Below are 15,771 nucleotides of genomic sequence, written 5' to 3' on the forward strand. Positions count from 1 at the left end.
TAAAGGCCTTCCCACACTGAGTACAGTGATATGGCTTTTCACCAGTATGGATCCTCTGGTGTCTCTTGAAGCTATCCATTTTACTGAAGGCCTCCCCACACTGAGAACACTTATAGGGCTTTTCCCCAGTATGGATCCTCTGGTGTACCTTGAGAGTAGACATGTCTCTAAAGGCCTTTCCACACTCTGAACAGTGATGGTTTTTTTTAACAGTATGTATCCACTGGTGTAGCTTGAGGCTAGAAGTGTCATTAAAGGAGTTTCCTAACTGAAAAAACTCATAAGGCTTTTTTCCAGTATGTGTCATCATCTGCTCCGTTAGGTGTGAGCAATTGGGACTTCTGTCTTTGTTTCTTTTTTCCTCAGATTTCCAACTTTTGTAAGATTGGATCTTTTGAATGTCTCCTGCAATAATTTCCACAATAGTGGCACATATATTTAATGTGTTTTGATATATTGTATTTTTTGTTAGAAATGTACATCACTTGGAATTGACTTAAGACAAACAGTGTCTACCAAGAGCCTTAATGTAAGCAGATACACACATTGCAGACCATGCAAGTATTGTAAAAAATACATAACACATTATACTAAACAAGCAACTTACTTGCAGTTGAATAGTCAGAGTCATAACTTTCTCTTAAATCGAATTCTTCTTCAACTTTGATTTCCATTGGTGAATGCTTTTCTTCTTTCAAGGTCATGATGGGTGACATGTTCATTTCAGTCATGCATTCACTATCCATTCCAGACTTTTCTTCCACTGTCTGAATTATAGACAGATACTCTTGTAGGAAATCATCAAACTCTTCTTCTTTCATCTCCTTCTTCACTGAAGTGGGCTGCTGTGTTGGTTCAGTTAATCCAGACATGTCAGACTTCAGTTCTGTTTTGAAAAAAAAAAAATCCTTAGTGATTTACACATACAGTATACATCCAGAGCATCACAGGGCCAGCATTTAAAAGGTGAGTTAAGTAATCTGCCTCCACGCTATGGGGTTAACATAATGCTTCTTCTGCCTGACCTATTATCTTCCTGGATTCAAACCTAGCCAATCAGGTGCAGGAGCTTTTGAAATGCAAATTAAAATGACAAAGGGTTATGGGCAGCAATCACACATCTTTGAGAACCATTTACACATCGGATAGTCCTCAGGTGGGCATGGTCATAGCTCCGCTTGCAGAAACTCCACAAAGGAGTGTAGTAGGGGGCTGGGGGTGTGAACTGAAATGTGATGGGGAAGGAGAGTGAAGATGGGGATGGGATGGTAAAATGAATCAATCTTCAATTTTGTCTAAGCTTGTTTATACTGTATGCAACGTTGAGTATTTCGTAAGCATGTGTGTGTCTATCATACTGTAATAAGGATAGAGAGGCAGTTTCATATCAGACCTACATACCAGTGTTAAGCTCCCCTTAAAAAATTATGGAAATAAATATAATTCATGGGACTTAAAAACTACGTTTTATGAGTACACAAGACATTTGCACCAGAATACCAGACATTTACCCCAGTTCATTCTGAGTACTTCACTTTTCATCTGTTTTTGCCTTACTGTGGGTGGCAGTGGTGCATCCAGCTCAACTACAATGGAAGGGTTTTGACCTCATATGATAATGTAGCTTACTATAAAAATACCACAAGAGCATATGCAACTGACATTAATAATATTAGCTTCATTCTTGGCAGTAATCAAAACATTGACGAAAAGCAAAGGTTTTACAAAGCAACTCATCCTCAACATGAAGCTATCAGCAGTATTATATCTGATGTGGTCATTGGCCATCAGGGTCTTAGCAGTGTCTGCCTCTAGTGCTCCCCTGCAGTGCATTGTCAGCCATGGTGGCATCATACTACACCCTCTAAGCACACTTATGTCTCTCACACTTTTTTCGAAATTAGATTTTTTTTGGGGGGCGATGTAACTCTTCATCCTGAGCTAGTGGTATGTTTATACTGAAATCCTTACTGTTAAATTAAAGATAGGCTGTTTAATCCGAATTTGAGACTCAGATTTTGATCCATCAACTTGTCTGACTAGAAGGAAGAGAATCTCAGTTAAGTATCCTTTGTCTTACAGTAGAAGGTGTTAATCTCCAGGCCCACCTGGCAGGACTCACACTAAATAACAGTGACTTTAAATACACATGGTTCTAAAAACATTCAGTTATTCTCCTCCTATAGCTCAGCCTCACACATACAGCTCAGGAACAGTCACACGTGTAACAACCAGATTTACTTCAAGAGGTCCTTTGCTTAAAGCAGTAATAAGAAGATCTGTTTCAAAACTATCTCAAAGAGATGCAAAAACCTTGCAAACACCACCAACAGCCCAGGTGACATTGATAGAAGCTTTCCAACACACTTAACTGGGGTCTTTTGGCAGTATTGCTAGTGTTACTAGCCTCAAGCCTGGGGAAACTTGGGCTAGTACAAACAGGTACTTTGCACTTAAGAAGTGAAGGACAAAAGCAGGTGTCAAAAGCATTGAGTTCAACTTGATTAAATATCCATAAAACAGCTTACAACAAAAGACAGGCTATCATCCGTTGCCCAAAACCATGTGCGATCGCTCACTACAAACATCACTAACCACACACACACCCACCTACACCCTTCAACAAACAAACACTTCAATAACCTGTTTGCCTTTTATTATAACATACAGACTTATTTGCAGCAGTTCAATTGAAAATAAAAGGTTGGATTACCTTAAGAACTGAAGGACAAAATCAGGTCTCAAAAGCATGGAGTTCAAACACATGCTCCCACATTCCTTCTCTTATCCCTGCCCTGCTGAGTGCCTTCAATGACCCCTCGCTGCTCCCTAGTGGACTGGAGTTAACCAGGCATGATTGAGTGCATGCATGTATGTGTGTATGTGTGAATGGGTGTGTGGCACTACTGGTATCCCGTCACACTAGCAATATCATGCTGTGAAAGCTTTTCTTCAGATTTTGCCATGAACTCCAGCCTGGTATACAGACCTACATAAGGCATATCTTGGGTGGCTAATGGGAAAGACAGAGGTGTTTATATGTCATTCATATGGTCATATGCTATCAACATTTATTTCAGGATGGTACCAAAACTAGTTGCCTATAAAACCATAAAACCATCTCCTGTGTGTATGCCCTGATGAACTTTGGGCTGTGATTTTACACAGACGGCATCTCTGCATCTTGAGCAATTTGTAAAGTTTGTCTACTGTGTGTATTTCCTGATGTGTCTGGACAATTTAGCAAACCATAAAACTCTTCAGTCTTCTTCGTGCATAGTAGTTTTTTTTTTTTTGTAAATAGTGTTTCTAATAATAATAATGGACAAATAAACAAAGTAATTATTGTTTGCAGTTATGTGGTACTCTCTCTTAATATGTGGCAGGAGAGTGACACATATTAATAATGAACAAATAAACAAAGTAAAACATTGTAAAGGGTAAAATATTATAAAATAAACTGAAATACCTTTCAGTAAAAAATGTATGTAATTAACCAAATGAAAAAGAAAAAAACTACAATAAATGTTAATGTTTTATTCATTATTTGCAGTTATTTGGTATTCTCTCTCAATATGTGGCAGGAGAGTAGACACTAGGAGATTTTTAGGTGTTTGTATTCACCTAATTCACCTAGGAGTAATTTTTGTTCTCCTTTCATTTTTATAAACCCAGAGCCTCGAGGTAGCCATGTTGTTCTGTGTACTTTTGACAATGCTTTGTTCCCTACCACCCTTTCTGTGCCCCCCCCCACCCTGCCCTGAAACTCATCACAAATTGCAGCTGTTGCCAAGCTCGAAGCCTTCACATGATGATCTATTTATGGCCTCATATCTAGAAAGCTGATACATACACTACTTTTGCTTTTACATGCGCTAGTAGATGCTTATATATTGTAGTCTGTATACAAGCACACACACCCCTCCCTAACACCATCACACACTTGAAAAACGTAGGTTTCAATCTGTACCCAAACACATGCTACACACATGAATGAATAATATTGAATCATGAATATTTTATGTTGTCTGAAATTCATTTAATCAAACAAATTATACTTTATCAAGTATTATCAGGGCATCACATCAGAACCGTGGATCCTCTGGTGTCTCTTGAGATGATGCATTTGGCTAGAAGTATGTCCACACTGAGTACACTGCTACAGCTTTTCCCAAGTATGAATCCTCTGGTGTGTCGTGAGACTAATTTTGTGGCTAAAGGCCTTTCCACACTCAGAACACTGATATGGCTTTTCCCCAGTATGGATCCTCTGGTGTGCCTTGAGAGAACCTATTTGGCTAAAGGCCTTTCCACACTTAGAACACTGATACGGCTTTTCACCAGTATGGATCCTCTGGTGTGACTTCAAATAAGCAATTCTACCAAAGGCCTTTCCACACTCTGAGCAGTGATACGGCTTTTCCCCAGTATGGATCCTCTGGTGTTCCTTGAGAGCAGACATGTGTCTAAAGGCCGTTCCACACTCTGAACAGTGATACAGCTTTTCTTCAGAGTGTGTAATCTGATGGGAGGTAAGCTGTGAATTCGTCTTGAAACTCTTCCCACAAGTAGTGCACAGATATGGCTTTTCCCCAGTATGGATCCTCTGGTGTACCTTGAGAGCAGACATGTATCTAAAGACCTTCCCACACTGAGAACACTCATGTGGCTTTGTTCCAGTGTGTGTCATCATATGGACAGTCAGGTTTGAGCAATTGGGACTTCTGTCTTTGTTTCTTTTTTCCTCAGAGTCCCAACTCTTGTTAGATTGGATCCTTTGAATGTCTCCTGTAATATTTAAAGAAGAAAAAAAAAAAAAACGATATAATCTCTCTTCTCCTCTTTCTGGTTTGCAATTTCTACAATACTGGCACATATATTTTGATATATTTGTTATTTGTTAGAAATGACCATCACTTGGAGGTGATTTAGGTTAAAAGTGTATACCAAGGGCCTAAATGTAAATGTAAACAGAGATACACAGACTTGAATTACAGAGCTTCAGATAATGATAACAGACTCTCTCTATCTCCTTTGAATGCAGCAGACTACAGATAATATCCCATAAGTAAGGTATTCACAGTTTTGTGTTCTCTGAATAGGTCTTATATTGTGAAGCACAGGTTAGCCATTTTCCAAAATTCAGGTCATGTATATACAGTATGTAAAACACAAAACAATAAACAAGCAACATACTTGTAGGTGAAGAAACGAAGGCATCATTTTCTCTTAAATCAAATTCTTCTTCAACTTTAATTTCCATTGGTGAATGCTTTTCTTCTTTCAAGGTCATGATGGGTGACATGTTCATTTCAGTCTTGCATTCACTATCCATTCCAGACTTTTCTTCCACTGTCTGAATTGTAGACAGATACTCTTGTAGGAAATCATCAAACTCTTCTTCTTTTATCTCCTTCTTCAATGAAGTGGTCTGTTGTGTTGGTTCAGTAAATCCAGACATTTCAGACTTCGGTCTTGGAATAAAGAACTTGGTCATCTAACCTTGGTTAATTACTGTACACTTCCAATGACTCCACGCTATGGGGTTAATATAATGCTTCTTCTACCTGACCTATTATCTTCCTGGATTCAAACCTAGCCAATCAGTTGCAGGAGCTTTTGAAATGCAAACTAGCATGACAAAGGGTTATGGGCAGGAACTACATGTCTATGAGAACAGTTTACACCTCTGATAGTCCTCAGGTGGGCTTGGCCATAGCTCAGCATTCAGAAACTCCACAAAGGAGTGTAGTAGGGGGCTGGGGGTGTGAACTGAAATGTGATGGGGAAGGAGAGTGACGATGGGGATGGGATGGTAAAATGAAGGAGGCTTCCATTCTGTCTAAGCTTGTTTACACTGTATGCAACTGTGAGTACTTTTTGTAAGCATGTGTTGCACACTTATGTTTCACACGCTTTTGTCCAATTACATTTTTTGCAGACATAACGGTTCATCCTGAGCTATTGGTATGTCTATTTGAGTCTCTGATTTTGAGATTTGCCAGGCAATGGTTACACAAGTAGAGCCATCAACTTCTCTGATTATAAGGAAGAAAGTCTCAGTACCTTTGTCTGACAGGAGAAGGTGTTAATCTCCAGGCCCACCTGGCATGGGTCACACTAAATAACAGTGACTTTAGAGACACATGGTCCCAAAAACATTCAGTTCTTCTCCTCTTGGAGCTCAGCCTCACGCATACAGTGAGTCACACATGTAACGACCATATACACTTCAAGAGGTTTTTTGCTTAAAGCAGCAATACGGAGTTCTGTTCCAAAATGGCCTAAAATGGAAGGCAAAAACCTTGCAAACACCACCAACAGCCCGGTTGACATTGGTAAAAGCTTGCCAACACAAGATGCTGCTGTCTGTTTGGCAGTTTAGCTAGCAATAACATGCTGTGAAAGCTTTTCCTTCGATTTTTTCCTGGGTATTCCAGCCAGGTATGCAGACCTACAAAGGGCATATCCTGAATGGCCAGTGGGAATGAAACAGGTGTTTATCTGTCCTTCACATGACCATATGCTATCAAAATGTATTTGAGGATGGTACCTAAACTAGTTGCCTATAAAACCATACCTCAAAAAGTGTCAAATTGTTGCATTATGTTATTTTAACTGTTATTCTAACTCTAAGATCCAAAAGGGCATACACTTAATATGAATATATGAATTATAAGACATTGTTTATGTTTTCAATGCATCACACCTCTAGGGCGGAACACTGCACAGACATTTCTCCTGTATGTATCTTTTAATACTTCTAAAGGCCTGAAGGCATGCGTGGTTAAACCATTACAGACTATCCAGAATGCAGCAGCACATCTGATGTTCAACCAACCAAAGAGTGCACACGTCACCCCGCTACTCATTGAGCTCCATTGGCAGCCTGTAGCTGCTTGCGTTAAGTTCAAGTCACTCAGAGATTGATGGTTCTGCTCCCACCTACTTAAATGCCCTTGTAAGGGCAAATGCTACACCCAGGATGCTCCGCTCGTTTTATGAGTGTCGTTTAGCACTGCTGTCTGTGCAAGTATGTCAATTCAGACTATTCTCACGTGTAGTTCCACGTTGGTGGAACAAACTCCCTAGCACTACCTCCTGAACTTGAATTTCGACTAGTACTTAACTCTTAACTTGCACTTACAGCAGTTAAAATCCTGCACTTCTTTTCTCTATTTCTTATCTAAAATAGTGTTTATTGTTACTTTAGGTCTCTATTATTCTTACCTTGACTGTTCTATCCCTGGTTTGGACAAAAGTGCATGCTAAACAACTAAATGTAGATGTAATGATTACAAACTGCTCCACACTGAAAACCCTTGTAGTCCTTTTCAGCTGTGTGTTTGCTCTGATTAACCAAAAACTGTTTGTCAATCCAATACTGATCTACCGGTCTTCTTCATGTAAAGAATTTTTTTTAAGTGTTTATAGTAGTGTTTCTAATAGCATTAATAATAAAGTATGATATTGGACCAATACATGAACTAAAAAATGAACTAAAAATCATCATGGGAAAAATATAATAAAATAAACCTTTCGGTAAAAAAATGATGTAATGTACCAAATTAAAAAGAAAACAGCAATAAATGTTAATGTTTTTTTATTTGTTTACAGTTGTGTGGCATTATATCTCAATTGTGGCAACTCATTTACCTAAAGACATTTAAAAAAAAATTGTATTATCAGGGCAGCACATCAGAATTGTGGATCCTCTGGTGTCTCTTGAGAGCAGACATGCGTCTAAAGTCAGTTCCACACTCTGAACAGTGATGTTGCTTTTCTCCAGAGTGTGTGATCTGATGGGAGGTGAGATGTGAATTTGTCTTGAAACTCTTCCAACAAGTAGTGCACTGATATGGCTTTTCCCCTAGATGGTCCATCTGGTGTATCTTGAAATGAGATATGTGACCAAAGGCCTTTCCACACTGACAACACTGATACGGCTTTTCACCATTATGCATCCTCTGGTGTGACTTGAGACTACTTATTTGGCTAAAAGCCTTTCCACACTGAGAACACTGATACGGCTTTTCCCCAGTATGGATCCTCTGGTGTGCCTTGAGATGACCAATTTGGCTAAATGCCTTTCCACACTGAGAACACTGATACAGCTTCTCCCCAGTATGGATCCTCTGGTGTGCCTTGAGATGACCAATTTGGCTAAATGCCTTTCCACACTGAGAACACTGATACGGCTTTTCACCAGTATGGATCCTCTGGTGTGACTTGAAACTACTCATTTGGCTAAAGGCCTTTCCACACTGAGAACACTGATACGGCTTTTCCCCAGTATGGATCCTCTGGTGTTCCTTGAGAGCGGACATGTGTCTAAAGGCCTTTCCACACTCTGAACAGTGATAAGGCTTTTCTCCAGAGTGTGTGATCTGATGGGAGGTGAGATTTGAATTTGTCTTGAAACTCTTCCCACAAGTAGTGCACAGATATGGCTTTTCCCCAGTATGGACCTTCTGGTGTACCTTGAGAGCAGACACGTATCTAAAGACCTTCCCACACTGAAAACATTCATTTGGCTTTGTTCCAGCAAGTGTCATCATATGCTCGGTTAGGTGTGAGCAATTGCGACTTCTGTCTTTGTTTCTTTTTTCCTCAGATTTCCAACTCTTGTAAGATTGGATCCTTTGAACGTCTCCTGTAATATTTTAAGATAAAAAATGAAACAATTTATTATCTCTTCTCTTCTTTCTGGTATGCAATTTCCACAATAGTGGCACATATATGTAATGTGTTTTGATATATTGTATTTTTTGTTAGAAATGTTCATCACTTGGCGGTGACTTAGGACAAAAAGTGTCTAGCAAGGGCCTAAATGTAAACACATATACACAAAGGAATCGCAGAGCTTCAGAAAAAAAAACATCCTTTGAATGCAGCAGACCACAGGTCGTATCCCATAAGTAAGGTATTCACAGTGCTGTGTTCTCTAAATAGGTCTCATATTGTGAAGCATAAGTCAGCCATTTTCTAAAATGCAAGTATTGTACATAACACATAACAATCAACTTACTTGTATGTGAAGAGTTAAAGTCAACATTTTCTCTTAAATCAAATTCTTCTTCAGCTTTGATTTCCATTGGTGAATGCTTTTCTTCTTTCAAGGTCATGATGGGTGACGTGTTCATTTCAGTCTTGCATTCACAATCCATTCCAGACTTTTCTTTTAATGTCTGAATTGTAGACAGATACTCTTGTAGGAAATCATCAAACTCTTCTTCTTGTATCTCCTTCTTCACTGAAGTGGGCAGTTGTGTTGGTTCAGTTGATCCAGACATTTCTGACTTCAGTTATGTTTTGAAAAAAAAAAAAAATCCTTGGTTTATTACACATACAGTATACTTCCAGCGCCAGCTTTTGAAATGTGAGTTTAGTAATCTGCCTCCACGCTATGGGGTTAATATAATGCTTCTTCTGCCTGACCTATTATCTTCCTGGATTCAAACCTAGACAATCGGGTGCAGGAGATTTTGAAATGCCAACTAGCATTACAAAGGGTAATGGGCACTAATCACATATCTTTGAGAACCATTTACACATCTGATAGTCCTCAGGTGGGCATAGCCATAGCTCAGCATTCAGAAACTCCACAAAGGAGTGTGGTATGGGGCCGGGGTGTGAACTGAAATGTGATGGGGAAGGGGAGTGAATATGGGGGTGGGATGGTATACTGAAGGAAGCTTCCATTCTGTGTAAGCTTGTTTGTACTGTTAGTGTTACCGGCCTTAAGCCTAGAGGAACCTGAGCCAGCACTAACAGGTTCCTTACACTTGAAAAGTGACGGAACACACACAGGTGTCAAGGCATGGAGTTCACCTTATTAAAAATCAATAAAAGACAGGCTACAATAAAAGTCAATCACTTCATCTTCACTGCCAAATGCATAATTAGTCAAGGCAGAATCCCAACATCATTTCAGGTTTGCCTACAATGGCATCATTGTTCAAGTAGACTAGCACCATCAGTGGCCCAAAACCATGTTCAATCACCATCCACAAACATCATTTAACACACAAACAAACATTAACACAATAAAGCAAAGATTTAACAAAATAACACCCCATTAACCAGTATGCTTGCTTTGAGATCATAGACATTCATTAACAGCAGTTCAAACCCAGAAAAAAGGTTATATTACCTTGAAAAGTGAAGGAACAAACACAGGTGTCACGGCATGAAGTTCAAACAAAAGCTCCCCAATTCCTTCTATTATCCTTCCCTGCCTTGCAGAGTCTATCCAATGACACCTTGCTGTCCCTAGTGGCCTGGAGTGAATCAAGCATGATGGGGTGTATGTGTGTTTGAGTGTATGGTCGTGCGGCACTGAGGATAGCCTGCTACAAATGCTTAGGTGAGTATTTATGTAGCGTGTGTGTTTTGTGCGCATGTGTCTATCATACTGATATTAGGATAGAGAGGAAGGTTAATATCAGGCCGACATACCAGTGTGAATCACCACAAAAATATTGAAATTAAATATAATTCATGGGACCTAAAAATGTTTGTGAGTACAGAGGACATTATCCTATGCACCAGAATCCCAGACATTTACCCCAGTTAATTCGGAATACTTTACTTTTCATCTGTTTTTGCCTTACTGTGGATTGCAGTGGTGCATCCAGCTCAACTACAATACAAGGGTTTTGACCTTTTATGATAATGTATCTTACTCTAAAAATACCAAAAAAGCATATGCGACTCAAACTTATAATAATAGCTTCATTCTTGGCAGTAATCCAACAAAAAAAGCATTGTTGAAATGCAAAAGCTTGCCAACACACTGACTATTGTATTTTGGCAGTATAGCTTGCAATGTTATGCTGTAAAAGCTTTTCATCCATTTTTGCCGGGTATTCCAGCCCGGTATACAGACCTACATAGGGCATAACCTAGATGGCTAGTGGGAGAGTCACAGGTGTTTATTTGCCCTTCACATGACCATATGCTATCAAAATGAATTTGAGGATGGTACAAAATCTAGTTGCCTATAAAATCATACCTCAAGAAGTGTCAAATTATTGCATAATGTTACTTTAACTGTAATTCTAACCCTGAGATCCACAAGGACATAAACTAAACTTGAATCATAAGGCATTGGTTCTGATTTCCATTCCACCACACCACTGGGGGAGATATGGTCACATTTATTCCTCAAACCCTGAAATTAGTGTGACCTATCATTAGGGCCCAAACCCGGTTCACAAGTTGTCACCTTTTATTAGGGAGCATCACTTCCAAATCCTTTCTCTCTCTCTCTGTTTGTGTGTGTGCCATATGATTTCTGTTTCAATATAACTCCAAAGATGAGAACTTTGAGCAAACCTCTTACCACACGCAGTTTTGTCTACTGTGTGTATTTCCTGATGTGTCTGGACAATTTAGCAAAACCTAAAACTCTTCATCAATTAAATTCTGGTCAATCAGTCTTCTTCGTGCAAAGTAGATCTTTTTTTGTGAATAATAGTGTTTCTAATAATAATAATGGACAAATAAATAATAAAGTAAAACATTGTAAAGTGATAAATATTATAAAATGAACTGACATACCTTTCAGTAAAAAATCTTTGCAATTAACCCATTCTCTCTCAATATGTGGCAGGAGAGTAGACACAAGGAGATTAGGTTGATATATTCACCTATTTCCCCATGGCGTGATTTTTCTTCAATTTATCTTATAAACCCAGAGTAAGTATCTTCTGTTCTTGAGAAGTAGTTTTCCCTGATGTTGTTGTACTTATTAAATTCTGTCAGGAAAAGAAACTCATCCTTCACTAACCAATTACTACGTTGAGTGCATAGTCTGTTTTCTCAAGTAGCCATGTTTGTCTGTGTACCCTTTTGACAATGACAATGTATTGTATCCTACCCCCTCCCCCTCTTGCTCTGCACCCCTACCTCGCCAGGAGACTCAACACATATTTAAGCTGTTGCCAAAATCACAGCATACACATGATGATCTGTTTATGGCCTCATATCTAGAAAGCTGATGCATACACTACTTATTCTTGTACATGCACTAGTAGTTGCTTGAAGATTGTAGTTTGTATACAAGAACACACACCCCTCCCCAACACCATCACATTCTTGAAAAATGTATGCTTCAATATCAAGCCCAACACTTGCTTCACACAGGAAGAAATTAGATTTAATCATGTACATCACATGCTGTTTAAAACTAATTTAATCAAATTTAAATACATTTTACTTAATAGTGTATTATCAGAGCAGCACATAAGAACCGTGGATCCTCTGGTGTTTCTTAAGATTATGCATATGGCTAAAGGCCTTTCCACACTGAGAACAAACAAAAGGCTTCTCTCCAGTATGAACTCATGGACTGATTGTGTGGGTGAGGAATGAGTGCATTACTGATGAGTCTTCAATGTGCATTTCAGAATGAATCTTTTCCTCCAAGAGCGTTGGTGAGGCTTCCCTCACCTGTGGCTGATCTGATGGCTGGTTGCACCTGTGAGTTTTGGGGAAAAACTCACAGGTAACACATGTAAAGACACATGTAAAGGACTACTACAGATGTAAAGGACTACTACAGATTTTCCCCATAGTAAATCTTCTGATGAACCTTTGGTTGTTACTGTAATATCGCAAAAAGCATGAGCATTTGTGTTACTTCATGTAGGATAAGATCTTAGGGTGCAGGACATCTTTTGTCACTTGCACTGCACCGATTGGGGCATTTCTCCTCTGTGTATCTTTCAATACTTCTTTAAAAACGCTCTCATAACGGGCCTGACGGCACAGTGGTGAAACCACTACAGATGATCCAGAAAGTGCCGGCATATCTGGTGTTCAACCAACCAAAGAGGGCACATGCCACTACGCTACACATTTAGCTCTGTCTGTGCAAGCACGTCAATCCACACTATTCTCATTTGTAGTTCCACGTTGGAAGAAATAACTCTTGAGCACTACCAGAGCAGGGGCGTCCCTCTCTACCTTTAAGAAGCTTTTGAAGATCCAACTCTTCAGAGAGCACCTTCCTCCTAAACTTGCACTTCAAGTAGTACCTAACTTGGACTAACAGCAGTTACATTCCTGCACTTCTTTTTTCTATTTCTTATGTGTTGTTACACTAGGTCTCTATTGCTCGTAGCTTGTCTGTTCTCTCTCTGGTTTGATTAAAAGCCGTTCCAAAATGAAAACCCTTGTAGGCCTTTTCACCCGTGTGTATGCTCTGATTAACCTAACACTCTACACCAATTACATTCTGATCTAGCAGTCTTCTACATGTACAGTAAGGTTTTTTTGTGTGTATAATAGTATTTCTAATAATAATAATAATGAAAATGGACCAATAAATGAGGCAACCAATCGCCAAGGGAATAATTAAATGAGATTAACTGACATACCTTTCAGTAAAACATATATGTAATGTACTAACTGAAAAGAAAAAAAAACATTAATGTTATTGTTGTATTATTTGTATTACAGTTGTGTGGTATTATACCTCAATATGTGGCAGCAGAGTAGATACTAGGTATATTAGGTGTTTGTATTCACCTATTTTCCCTAGGAGTGGTTTTGGTTCTCCTTTCATTGTTATTAACCCAGAGCAAATACCTTCTGTTCTTGAGAAGTAGGTTTACCTGATGCTTTTGCACTTATTACTAGTGCTTTCATACGATTAAAATCGTTCGTGATTAAAATACGATCGTGATTAATCGCATTTTTGTCGTAGTTAACTCAAAATGAATGTAATTGTTCATTTCTAAATCGCAATTTTTTATCTATTCTAAATGTCCCTTTAATCATTTTTTTTTTAATGCTCTTATCAACATGGAAAAGTGGCTTGCTTTATGCAATGTTTTATTTTAATGAAAAACAACATTGCCAAACAGGGCGGTACAAAAAAAAATGATAAAATGCACATTTTCAGATAAACAAGGACTCAGCCTATAGTGCAGTTAAACCATGGCTTAATATTTGTTTTTTTCAAGCTGCTATGAACATATAAGTCAGGCCTCTTATTTCAAAAACAATGAAGGTTTTTTTTTTTTTTTTTTTTTTTTTTTACAACTCGTTAGTCGCGCGATAAAAAAAATTAACAGCGTTAACATAGGCTTGCATTAACGTCGTTAATAACGCGTTAAACTGACGGCACTACTTATTACATTCTGTCAGGAAAAGAAACTCATCGTTGACTAAGTGCATAGTCTGTTTTCTCAAGGTAGCCATGTTTGTCTATGTACCCTTTTGATAACGACAATGCATTGTTTCCTACCCCCCCCCCCCCCCCCCTCTTTCTTTGCACCCCCATCCCGCCCAGAGAGTCAACACTTTTTTAATCTGTTGCCAACATCACAGCCTTCTCATCAGTGGCGGCTCCTGAAAAAATTCTCAGGGGGGGCAATTTTTTTGGATGATTAAGGCGACCCATTCAGTAGGTACATTAAGTTATCCGATTTACTCATGCAGCAATACCTTTTTGTCCACTATTGGCAGCAACCAACAGTGATATCTCCCCTCTTTCTACATAGCTAGAGTAGCAAGATACAAGTGGAACGCTATGGAAGAAAGTTACATTCAGGAGCCTTCATAAGCAAACATGATGTGGCTCCACATTAAATGATCCCACTTTTTCATTATCCACACGTCTCAAATGTTGTATGTTGTAACATAGCTGAACAGGACACATGATATGTCCACTAACAACATAAAGAAGGGGGCAACATACGTCAAAACCAACGATATTTATTGACTGATCTTGCAAGTATTGGCTTACAAAAGCAAAATAAGTCAGCACATAAAAAATTATTCAAAGATAGTTCACACTGTGAAACCTATGAAAAGTGACAGTGGTAAATAGAAATACAGACCGCGTTAGCCACTTCACGACCGCGATTTTCTTTTGTTCCAATTTCCCTCCCTTTGTAGAAAACTGTTGAATGGATACTTTTGGTCTAGAAAGTCCTAATTGTTTTTTTGGTCAATTTATCTTCGTTATTACACTGACTAAAAAGACGTTTCTGTCAAAGAGCGGATGGAATTGTTGTGCTGAACAGGTGCCATCTTGACATGCCTTTGTCGAAGCTGTGTGACGTCCTCATTGGCTTTTAGCATAGGCTTTTGCGTTGCTTACTTATGACTAGACTTGGAGGGGCGAGCCCTCCCGGAAGCCATAGAGAATGCATTGAGAGCTCTGTTTTGTGAAAAAAACACATTTAACATGGGAGTCAATGGGAGAGGTCTGGGGCGATTTTCATTTCGTCCAAGATCGCCCTGAAGGGGCGGGGCCATTTGAATCTTGACTCTAGGCTGACTGAATGACTGTTACCTGATTCGACAATGACATACAGAGGCAGATAAGACGGTCTAGTGGTAGAATCCGACAGAAAAAATATATGAAATTTACATTTACATGTAGTCGTGCAATTTAATTTATACATCAGGATTTTTTTTTTTTATTATTATTATTTTTTTTTCTTCTTCCTTTTCCCACAGGCAGTGCGTCGCCCCAATCGCCCTTATGGACGAGCCGCCACTGCTTCACATGATGATCTGTTTATGGCCTCATATCTAGAGAGCTGATGCATACACTACTTTTGCTTGTACATGCGCTAGTAGATGCTTGTAGATTGTAGTTTGTATACAAGCAAACACACCCCTCCTCAACACCATCACACACTTGAAAAGGTTTCAATCTCTACCCCAACGCATGCTTCAGACATGAATAAATTAGCCTTAATCATGTAAAGTACAGGTGCATCTCAATAAATTAGAATATCATCAAAAAGTTGA

This window comes from Sprattus sprattus, assembly GCF_963457725.1.
Source record: "Sprattus sprattus genome assembly, chromosome: 1".
In the NCBI taxonomy this organism is placed as follows: Eukaryota; Metazoa; Chordata; class Actinopteri; order Clupeiformes; family Clupeidae; genus Sprattus; species Sprattus sprattus.